Source organism: Nicotiana tomentosiformis, chromosome 7 (assembly GCF_000390325.3).
Source record: "Nicotiana tomentosiformis chromosome 7, ASM39032v3, whole genome shotgun sequence".
Lineage (NCBI taxonomy): Eukaryota > Viridiplantae > Streptophyta > Magnoliopsida > Solanales > Solanaceae > Nicotiana > Nicotiana tomentosiformis.
In genome coordinates, this window is record NC_090818.1 from 115,988,446 (window position 1) to 115,998,696 (window position 10,251).

Here is a 10,251-nt window from a genome sequence, read left to right on the forward strand (position 1 = left end):
GTTACCTATTCTTCAGAGCGGTTGACAGAGATTTATATCCGCGAGATCGTCCATCTTCACGGTGTGCCCGTGTCTATCATTTCTGATCGAGGTACGCAGTTGTAACGACCCGGCTGGTTGTTTCGAGAGTTATAACCATGTTTTCCCCATTTCTACTTCTTTTTGTATTATTCGGCTATATTATGTTATATCGGGTTACTTGGTTCGAGTCCGGAAGGAACTCGGAGTGAAATGAGACAGTCTCATAATTGAAAATTTTAAGTTAGAAAAGTGGACCGGATATGGACCTATATGTAAACGACCTCGGATTTGACTTTTGATGATTCCAATAGCTCCGTATGGTGATTTTGGGCTTAGGAGCGTGTCCGGAATATTATTTGGGAGTCCCTAGAGGAATTAGGCTTGAAATGCCGAAAATTTTATTTTTGAGAAGTTTGACCGGGGGGTTGACTTTTTGATATCGGGTCGGAATCTGATTTTGAAAATTGGAATACCTCGGTTATGTCATTTAGGACTTGTGTGCAAAATTTGAGGTCAATCGGACGTGATTTGATAGGTTCCGGAGTTGTTTGTAGAAATTAGAAATTTCAACGTTCATTAGGCTTGAATTGGGGTGTAATTCATGATTTTAGCGTTGTTTGAGGTGATTTGAGGATTCGACTAAGTTCGTATGATGTTTTAGGACTTGTTGGTATATTTGGTTGAGGTCCCGAGGGCCTCGGGTGAGTTTCGGATGGTTAACGGATCAAAAATTTAACTAGAACAGTTACTGCAATTTCCTTCTGTTGGAAATTGCTTCTGCCCAGAAATCGAGCCCATATGTGAGCCCAGATCGAGCTCAGGGTCGAGGGCCACGATCGAAGCCCAGATCGAGCTCAGGGTCAAGGGCCACGATCGAAGCCCAGATCGAGATCAGGGTCGAGGGCCACGATCGAAGCCCAGATCGAGCTCAGGGTCGAGGGCCACGATCGAAGGCATAATCGAGGGCCACGATCGAGAACCAGGATCGAGGGGCAGGACCGAGGACCAGGATCGAGGACCTTGGTCGAAGGCCAAGATCGAGGGCCAAGATCGAGGCAGGATCGAGGACCTCGATCGAAGGCCAAGATCGACGGCCAAGATCGAGGCAGAACCGAGGATGTCTGGGCAAAATTATAAAAATAGGGACTTCGTCCCATTTGCCATTTTTGACAAATTGGAGCTTGGGGAGAGGCGATTTTGATATATTTTTAAGGAAAACTTGAGGTAAGTCCCTTGTGATCATTTCTACTCCATAATATTGAATTATCATCGAATAATCCGATTAGATTACATGATTTTGAGGTGTAAATCAGAGATTGGAACTTGGAAAATTTGGAGATAAGATTTGTAGATTTGAGGGTCGAGTTGAGGTCGGATTTTGGTAAAATTGGTATGGATAGACTCGTGGTTGAATGGGCTTTCGAATTTTGTAACTTTTGTTGGGTTCCGAGATGTGGGCCCCACATGCAATTTTTGAGCCAATTTCGGGTTTTGGTTTAATTTTGAAGCTTTTCTTGTGGAATTCATTCCATTAGCGTATATTGATGGTATTATACTGTTTGTGAATAGATTTGGAGCATTTGGAGGCAGAGTCGAGAGGCTAGAGCATTGCGGGGTAGAGATTTGACCGGTTTGAGGTAAGTAACGATTGTAAATCTAGTCCTGAGGGCATGAAACCCCGGATATCGTATCATTCTATTATTTTGAAGTGACACACATGCTAGGTGACGGGCGTGTGAGCGTGCACTGTTGGGGATTTGTGACTTGGTCCGTCCCGTAGCAACTCTAAAGTTGCATACTTTGTTGAAACCATTTTATACTTATATGTTTTAGAAAGAATTTCTGTAAATTAGGCTGAATGCCATGTTTGGGCCTTGCGCCAATGCTGTTTGGACCCTTATGGGCTGTTTCTTATCATCCTCTCACTGTTTTCGATTGAAAATCTATACTCAGTCATGCTTATATTTATTTACTGCATAACTCAGTTTTATGACTCTATTTTGATGCATATAAATGTTTTGGGCTGAATGCCCTGTTTTACTGAAATCCTCGAGGGCCTGATTTGTGAGGAGGAGTGTTGATCGGGGCTACCCGCCTACAGCATACTTTATTATTATCGCCCGTGAGTTGTCTGTGCAGATTATAGTACTTGGGCTGAAGGAGCCCCTCCGAAGTTTGTACATACCCTCAGTGAGCACAGGTACCTACTAAGTGCGAGTTCCGAGTGCTGAGTGACTGGGAGGCAAGAGTGATTGTGAGGTATGCCCGAGTGGCAAGAGTGATTGTGAGGTATGCCCGAGTAGCAAGAGTTATTGTGAGGTATGCCCGAGTGGCACGAGTGACTGTGAGGTTTGCCCGAGGGGCTATTTATGATTTCATCATTTTGCTCACCTTTGCATTGAGCCTTTGTTTGAAAAACTGTTGGAAAAATGTCTTTAAATGATTTTTACTGAAACTGGGTTTAAACGAGATGTTTGATTCAAATCCTGATTTTTAAAAGCATGTGGTATTTTACTGAGATTTCCTGATATGAACGTTATATGCTTTATTTCTCGTCACTACTGCTCAGTATTTATTTATTGTTGTTACTTACTGAGTTGGCGTACTCACGTTACTCCCTGCACCTTGTGTGCAGATTCAGGTATAGCTGGACACGGTAGCGGTTATTGAGTGTTCTGGTTGCAGATTTTCTTGGAGATAGCAAGGTAGTTGTTTGGCGATCGCAACCCCTACTCTTCTCCCTCTTATCTTCCTCTAGTAGTATTTAGCTATTTTTCCAGGCTGAGTTAGCCTTGATATTGTTAGACAGATTATAGTAGATGCTCATGACTAGTGACACCCCGATGTCGGGCTTTTCTTTTTCGCACTTCTATTTTTCTTTGATTTGAACTCTTTAAATGGAGGTTTTATGTTAAATAACCTTGAAATTATCTTTGAAATAAAAATATCGTTTTGTTTTGGAAATGAGTCGGCTTGCCTAGTTCCACGATAGGCGCCATCACGACAGGGGTTAGTTTTGGGTCGTGATAGCAGTTCACCTCGCACTTCTGGAGGGCAGCACAGTGTGAGTTGGGCATGCAGGTTGAGTTGATCATAACATTTCATCCTCAGACGAATGGACAGTCCGAGTGCACTATTCAGATATTGGAGGATATGCTCCACGTTTGTGTTATAAACTTTAGAGGTTCTTGGGATCAGTTCTTGCCGCTTGCGGAGTTTGCCTACAACAACATCTACTAGTCGAGCATTCAGATGGCTCCCTATGAGGCATTATACGGTAGGCGGTGCCAATCGCCGGTTGGATGGTTCGAGCCAGGGGAAGCTCAGTTGTTGGGTACAAATTTAGTACACGATGACTTGAATAAGGTCAAGATTATTCAGGATTGACTTCGCACAGCTCAGTCCAGGCAGAAGAGTTATGCCGATCGTAGAGTTCGTGACGTTGCATTCATGGTCGGAGAGAGAGTATTGCTCCGAGTATCACCCATGAAGGGTGTAATGAGGTTCGGAAAGAAGGGAAGTTGAGCCCTAGGTATATCGGGCCTTTTGAGATTCTTGAGAGAGTGGGAGAGGTGGCTTACAGGTTTGCATTGCCACCAGGTTTATCAGCAGTTCATCCGGTGTTCCATGTGTCCATGCTCCGGAAGTATCATGGTGACCGTCCCACGTGTTAGATTTCAGCTCTATCCAGTTGGACAAGGTTTTGACTTACGAGGAGGAGCCGATGGCTATTCTAGCTTGGCAGGTTCGTCAGTTGAGGTCGAAGAGTTATCCTTCAGTCTGAGTGAAGTGGAAAGGTCAGCCCGTCGAGGCAGCTACTTGGGAGTCCGAGTCGGACATGCGGAGTAGATATCCCCACCTTTTCACCAACCCAGGTACTTTTCTATGTCCGTAAGAGAATGAACGATTGTTTTAGAGGTAGAGAATGTGATGACCCAATAGGTCATCATATGTTTTAGAACCCAATTCTGCGCTTTGATGCCTTAAATACTTTTAGCCTTCCTCGATTTGCGTGCACAATCCTGGTATTTTTTCGGAAAGCTTTTATGTTAAAAACTAAGAAAATATAAAATTTTTGCCTTAAAATCCACTTGAGTTGATTTTGGTCAAAGTTTTGAGCAAACAGACCTAGATTTGTGTTTTGACAGTCCCGGTGGGTTTGTATCATGATTTAGGACTTGGGCGTATTCCCGGAATCGAATTCGTAAGTCCCTAAACCGAGTTATCGCACTTTGTTAGAATTTGAAAGTTAAAAGCTTAATGACTTTGAAATGTTTGACCAATATTTGACTTTTTGGTTATCGGGTCCGTATTTTGGTTCCGGAACACAGTATAGGTCCAATAATATATTTATGATTTGTCTGTCAAATTTGGAAAGAAACGGAGTTGGTTTGATGTGATTTGGACATCTGGTCTTTCATATAGCAATTCTAAAGTTTCTTGAAAATTTCATTTGATTTTGGTGTCCGATTCATAGTTCTAGGTGTTATTTTGGCGATTTGATCGAGCGAGCAAATTCATATGATATTTTTAGACTTGTATGCATATTTGGTTTAGAGCCTCGAGGGCTCGGGTGAGTTTCGTATAGGCCACATAGTGAAATTGGACTTAAAAATATTGCTGGTGTGTTTCAGTTCTGGTGCAGGCCTCTGATCTCGCATTTGCGAGGTCAGGCTTCGCATTTGCGACCTCTGATGGGTTCGCATTTGCGAGCAACTCATCGCATTTGCGAATAGTAGCTGGAGCACCTCAAGTTCGCATTTGCGAACAAATCTTTGCATTTGTGAAGTGGGTGGGTGAGGGGTACAGGATCGCAATTGCGATCAAATGGTCACATTTGCGGAAGATTAGAGTTCGCATTTGCGAACCATTCATCGCAAATATGATGAAAGCAGAGATGGGATGGACTTCGCAATTTCGATAGTTTCTTCGCATTTGTGGAGTTCACATTTGCGAACCCCAGGTCGCAAATCTGACATCTGCAACTGATCAAAATGGGAGTTAGACGGGATTTTTGTTCATTCTCTCAAATGTTCAAACTTAGAAACCCTAGAGGCGATTTTTCAAAGAACTCTTCTTCCCCAAATCATTGGTCAGTAATTCTAAACTAGTTTCTTTCAATCTTTCATTTCATTTCCTAAGATTTCAACCTAAAAACTTGTGTTTTCATGGTGAGAATTGGAGGTTTTGGGTAGAATTAGGGATTTTTATAAAATGGGGATTTAGACCTCAAATTGAGGTCGGATTCCAAAATAAATTACATAACCGGGATCGAGGGTGAATCGGTAATCGGATTTTGGTCCGAATTTCGGAATTGGACCAAGCGGACGCGGAGTTGACTTTTATTGACTTTTTCAATAATGACCTAAATTGAATCCTTTGCAATCGTGGGTAGTTCCTAAGGCTCAATTTGAATCGTTTGGTTGGTAATTTGCTAGATTCTATTGGTTCGGAGGCTTGTTTGAAAGGCAAAGCTGTGATTGAGCTTTGAGTGGACCTTTGGAGTGAGGTAAATATCGTGGTTAACCTTGACTTGAGTGATTAGGACTTGTTGGGTACAACGTATATGTGAGGTGACGAGTACTTATGCGTTGTTGTCGAGTTAAAGCATACGGGTGAGACCTGTTCCTTGTAATTATTGCTTACTTTGATCGTGTTATCCATGCTTAGACTAGTTATTTGTTAAACTGATCGTTCTTACCGTGTTTATGGGTCTTTGTGATAATTAAGTATTAATTCCAAAGTTGAGGTTGGTATTGTGGAACCATTATTGAAGTAAGGCTTGTTCTTGATCCTATCTCCCTGTTATTGATTGTTCATTGTTATGTGGTAAGGGAGAGTGTTAAAGCACGAAGGGTGATGTCGTGCCATATTGTGAGTGTTAAAGCACGAAGGGTGATGCCGTGCCATATTGTGAGTGTTAATGCACGAAGGGTGATGTCGTGTCATGTTATGAGAGTTAATGCACTAAGGGTGATGCCGTGCCGTATCTATTGATTTAAATTGAGAGTGAGAGTTAAAGCACGAAGGGTGATGCCGTGCAGTATCATTGTTTCATTATGAGGTTGAGAGTAAAAGCACGAAGGATGATGCCGTGCAATTTTCTTCGTTGTGCTTAATTGTTTTACTGGTTGAAGGCATATTGACTATTTCGAGTTATTATTTCCGATGTATCTCTTATATCTTGTGCCCTCTTTAGCATGTCCCCCTCCCAATAGTACATGCTTAGCTGTTATTTGCTGTTACCTTGTACATATACTGTTATCTGCATATGTTTATTATGTGAGTGTCTTGTCATAGCTTCGTCACTACTTCGTCGAGGTTATGCTCGACACTTACGAGTACATAGGGTCGGTTGTACTCATACTACACTCTGAACTTCTTGTGCAGATTTTGGTACCAGTCCTAGCTGTTCATGAGGCGTAGCATCTTAGACTTGCTTACGGGAGACTTGAGGTAGATCTGCTGGCGTCCGCAGACCTTGGAGTCCCCTTATATTTTTCTATTTTACTGTTTCTTCTCATTCAGAACAGTTGTATTTATTTCAGACTCTGTTTGTAGAAAATCTTAGGAGCCTGTGAGTTGTGACTCCAGATCCGATTTGTAGTAGATATTATGGGCATTTATGTTATTCCGCACTCGGTTTTATTTCATTTTGGTTTAATTGAGTGTATCTATTGAATTGAATAATAATTGACTTAACCGTTCTTTAACGTTGGCTTGCCTAGAAAGTGAAATATTAGGCGCCATCACAGTCCCGAAGGTGGGAATTACGGGTCGTGACAGTTTTATCAACTTGAAATTTCTATGATGAATTTGGAGAATAACTAAATTAATTTTTTTTCTAATTAGTTTATGTAAACACTTAATTTTCTTCTCAATACTAAATAGAGTTTAACTAATTTTTTCTTAATATTAAATATAGTTTAACTTTTTTGGATTCAAATTCTTACTATTAGCTTATCCTTTAATTATTTTAAATATTTAATCATAATTATTCTTTATTCAATAAGAATTCTATTTTTAAAGACAAAATTTATCGGATACTTTACTTTTAATATATATATATATATATATATATATATATATATATATATATATATATATATATATGGAGAGAGAGAGAGAGAGAGAGAGAGAGAGAGAGAGAGAGAGAGAGAGAGAGAGAGAAAGTGATTGGCAAGAGTTAAAAGTAAAGTATCCGATAAATTTTGGAAAAGTTATTTGTCTAATTATTAAATGCAATTTTTGTATATTATAAAAATATCTATAAACAGAAAAATATTGTATAAGTATGAAAGTAGTAATCCTAATATTATGTTAAATGTATTATCTATATAGGAATTACTAAACAAAATGATTGATTAATTTTTTATTCTTATATTGGATAAAATGGTAATAAGTATGATTTTGTAAAAAACATATATATTTAGAGAAATATTATACCAAAAGTCAAGAACTTTTTTCCCTAAGTATTAAGGTCTTAAAATCCAAAATTTGAAGCCAACCATTTGTACTTTGACTACATTTGTGAATTCACTGCTTGTTTCTTCTAAAAGAAACAAAAAAGTTGGGTTATTGAAGTATTCCTTCATGTTTATCAGAAGTATAAGATATAGTAGGTTATATATTCTGCTAAAAGTAACATAAATATTAAGAAAATTAATATGGAAGATATTATATAAGGTAAAATCTTAATAGAATTTACGGTTCTAAATATTAGGAGTTTTTATTTAACTCAAATAAGGAAATATTTAATAACCAAAATTTTAGGTAATCTCAGATTCCTAAATATTAGAAAAATTATTTAAATTATAATTTTGTCCAATGTGAAATATACTTTAAGGGGTAAAAAAGGCAAACGATATTTCGCTAAGTGACTTCGTGCTTTTAATATAGTATAGATAATTTTCATTCTTAAACAAAAGTTCCCCGAAAAATTTTAATAGTAGATCATGCGACTCAAATGAAGAAGTGCACAAATAGTCATTTTTATGATTGCTATTTTATAAATAGTCGAAGTTTATAAAGTTTTTTAAAAATTTAATATGATTTTCGAAGTTTCAACTATCAAAGCTCTAACTTCATATATTAGGTCTCCACTTCGAACGCAATTCTTTCCTTGTGCTGAGGTCTATCGGAAATAACTTTTCTACTTTTACGAGGCAGGACTAAGGTCAATATACACACTACCTTCTCCGGATCCTATTTGTGAGACTACGCTAAATATGTTGGTGTTGTTGTAATTTGAATGCAGTTCAAAGTCCAGACCTATAGACGGAAGATAGGCTCTAGCTAGATCATAAGGTCTGAAGTTTAGATTTGGCAGTTCAAATTTTAGACTTATGAATATGAGTTAGGTATGACAGTTCAAAACTTTAGACCCCAAAGACAGCAGCAGCAGAAGCATGAGTAGTCCGAAATTTGTCGATACTGACTAAACTTTAAATGCTGTTAAAAACTAGAATACATTTTAAATAGGGGTGCTTAGAACAACTTAAGTACATTTTTGCGATAAAATCTACATTAGTCGTGTTATAAAACTTCAAATATCGAATGGTTATACAGAGAGGATAAATATATGCCAAGAAAATTTTAGTCAAAGTAGTGCGCGCTTCTGACAATGTTAATAAAGTAATAAGCTGAAGTAATAATATATATATATATATATATATATATATATATATATATATATATATATATATATATATATATTATTTAATCATACTTAAGTGATAAAATTATATAAAAATACATGTCATATAGTTATTAATTTATAATTATTAAATGATAAAATGAAGAGAAAATACATATTAATTTCATGATTAAGTGATAAAATTTATCTAAAAATACATATCACATATTTATTGGTCTAATTATATACAACAAATACGAATAAATTTCCATGTGCACCCTCTCTATCCAGCTTCAATTAATTTAAACTTCTTTATCTAATTTGGACTTGATCTTCATCTAGTTATTGAAAATTAAATTTTGAATATTTAGAGACAATAGGTGAGAACGAGTTGTATGTCTAGATTACACCTTGAGAAAATAAAATAGAGAAGATATCCATTTGTTTTGGTAATGGACTTGGAGATTAAGAAAGTAAGGAAGAGGAGAGCAGTGAATGGTCAACCCAAGATCAAGTGGGGAGCCTTGACTAAGGACAAAGTTTAGGAGTTGGGGGAGAAGTTATTGTCTATGGGGGCTTGGAGGAGCAATGGGGATGCGAGTAGTATGTGGACAACGGACTGCATTAAAAAAGCTGCTAGGGAGGTGCTAGGGTCACGAAGGGCCACTCTGGAGGTCACAAACGTGACTGGTGGCGGAATGGGAAGGTCCAAGGATAAGTGAAAGCCAAGAAAGCGACGTTTATGAAGCTAATGGAGAGCGCTGGCGTAGAGGAGAAGAGGACAAATATGGAGCACTATAAGAAGACAAAGAAAGAGGCGAAGTTAGCGTTCACGGCAGCTAAGACTGCAGCCTTTGAGCGCTTGTATAAGATACTTGGGGCCAGAGGCGGTAACAAGAAACTGTTCAGGTTAGCCAAGGCGAGAGAGAAGAAGGCTCGGGACCTGGACCAAATGAGGTGCTTTAAAGACGAGGAAGGCAACGTATTGGTGGAAGAGGCGGATATTAGGCGCAGGTGGCAGACATAATTTCATAGACTCCTGAACGAGGATGGGGACATGAGCATTGTACTCGAGGAGTTGGAGAACTCAGAAAGCCAGCGAGATTTCAGGTTTTGTAGGCGTATTGAGATTGAGGAGGTTGAGGAGGCTAAACAGAATATGAGTAGGGGTAGGGCGACCGGACCAGACGACATTTCAATGGAATTATGGAAGGATGCAGGCCGGACAGACTTGGAGTGGCTTACTGGATTATTTAATGTCAATTTTAGGACGAAGAAGATGCCGAAATAATGGAGGTGGAGTTTGATGGCCCCGTTGTATAAGAACAAGGGTGATGTCCAGAACTGCACCAACTATAGGGGTATCAAGTTGCTGAGTCAAACACTGAAAATTTGGGAGAGGGTAGTAGAGAGGAGGGTGAGAAGGAGTATGTCTATTTCGAAGAACCAGTTCGGATTCATGCCGGGGAGGTCGACTACAGAAGCCATCCATCTTGTGAGGAGGTTGAAGGAGCAGTATAGGGAGAGGAAGAAGGACTTACATATAGTGTTCATTGACCTAGAAAAAGCCTACGACAAAGTCCCTAGAGAGATTT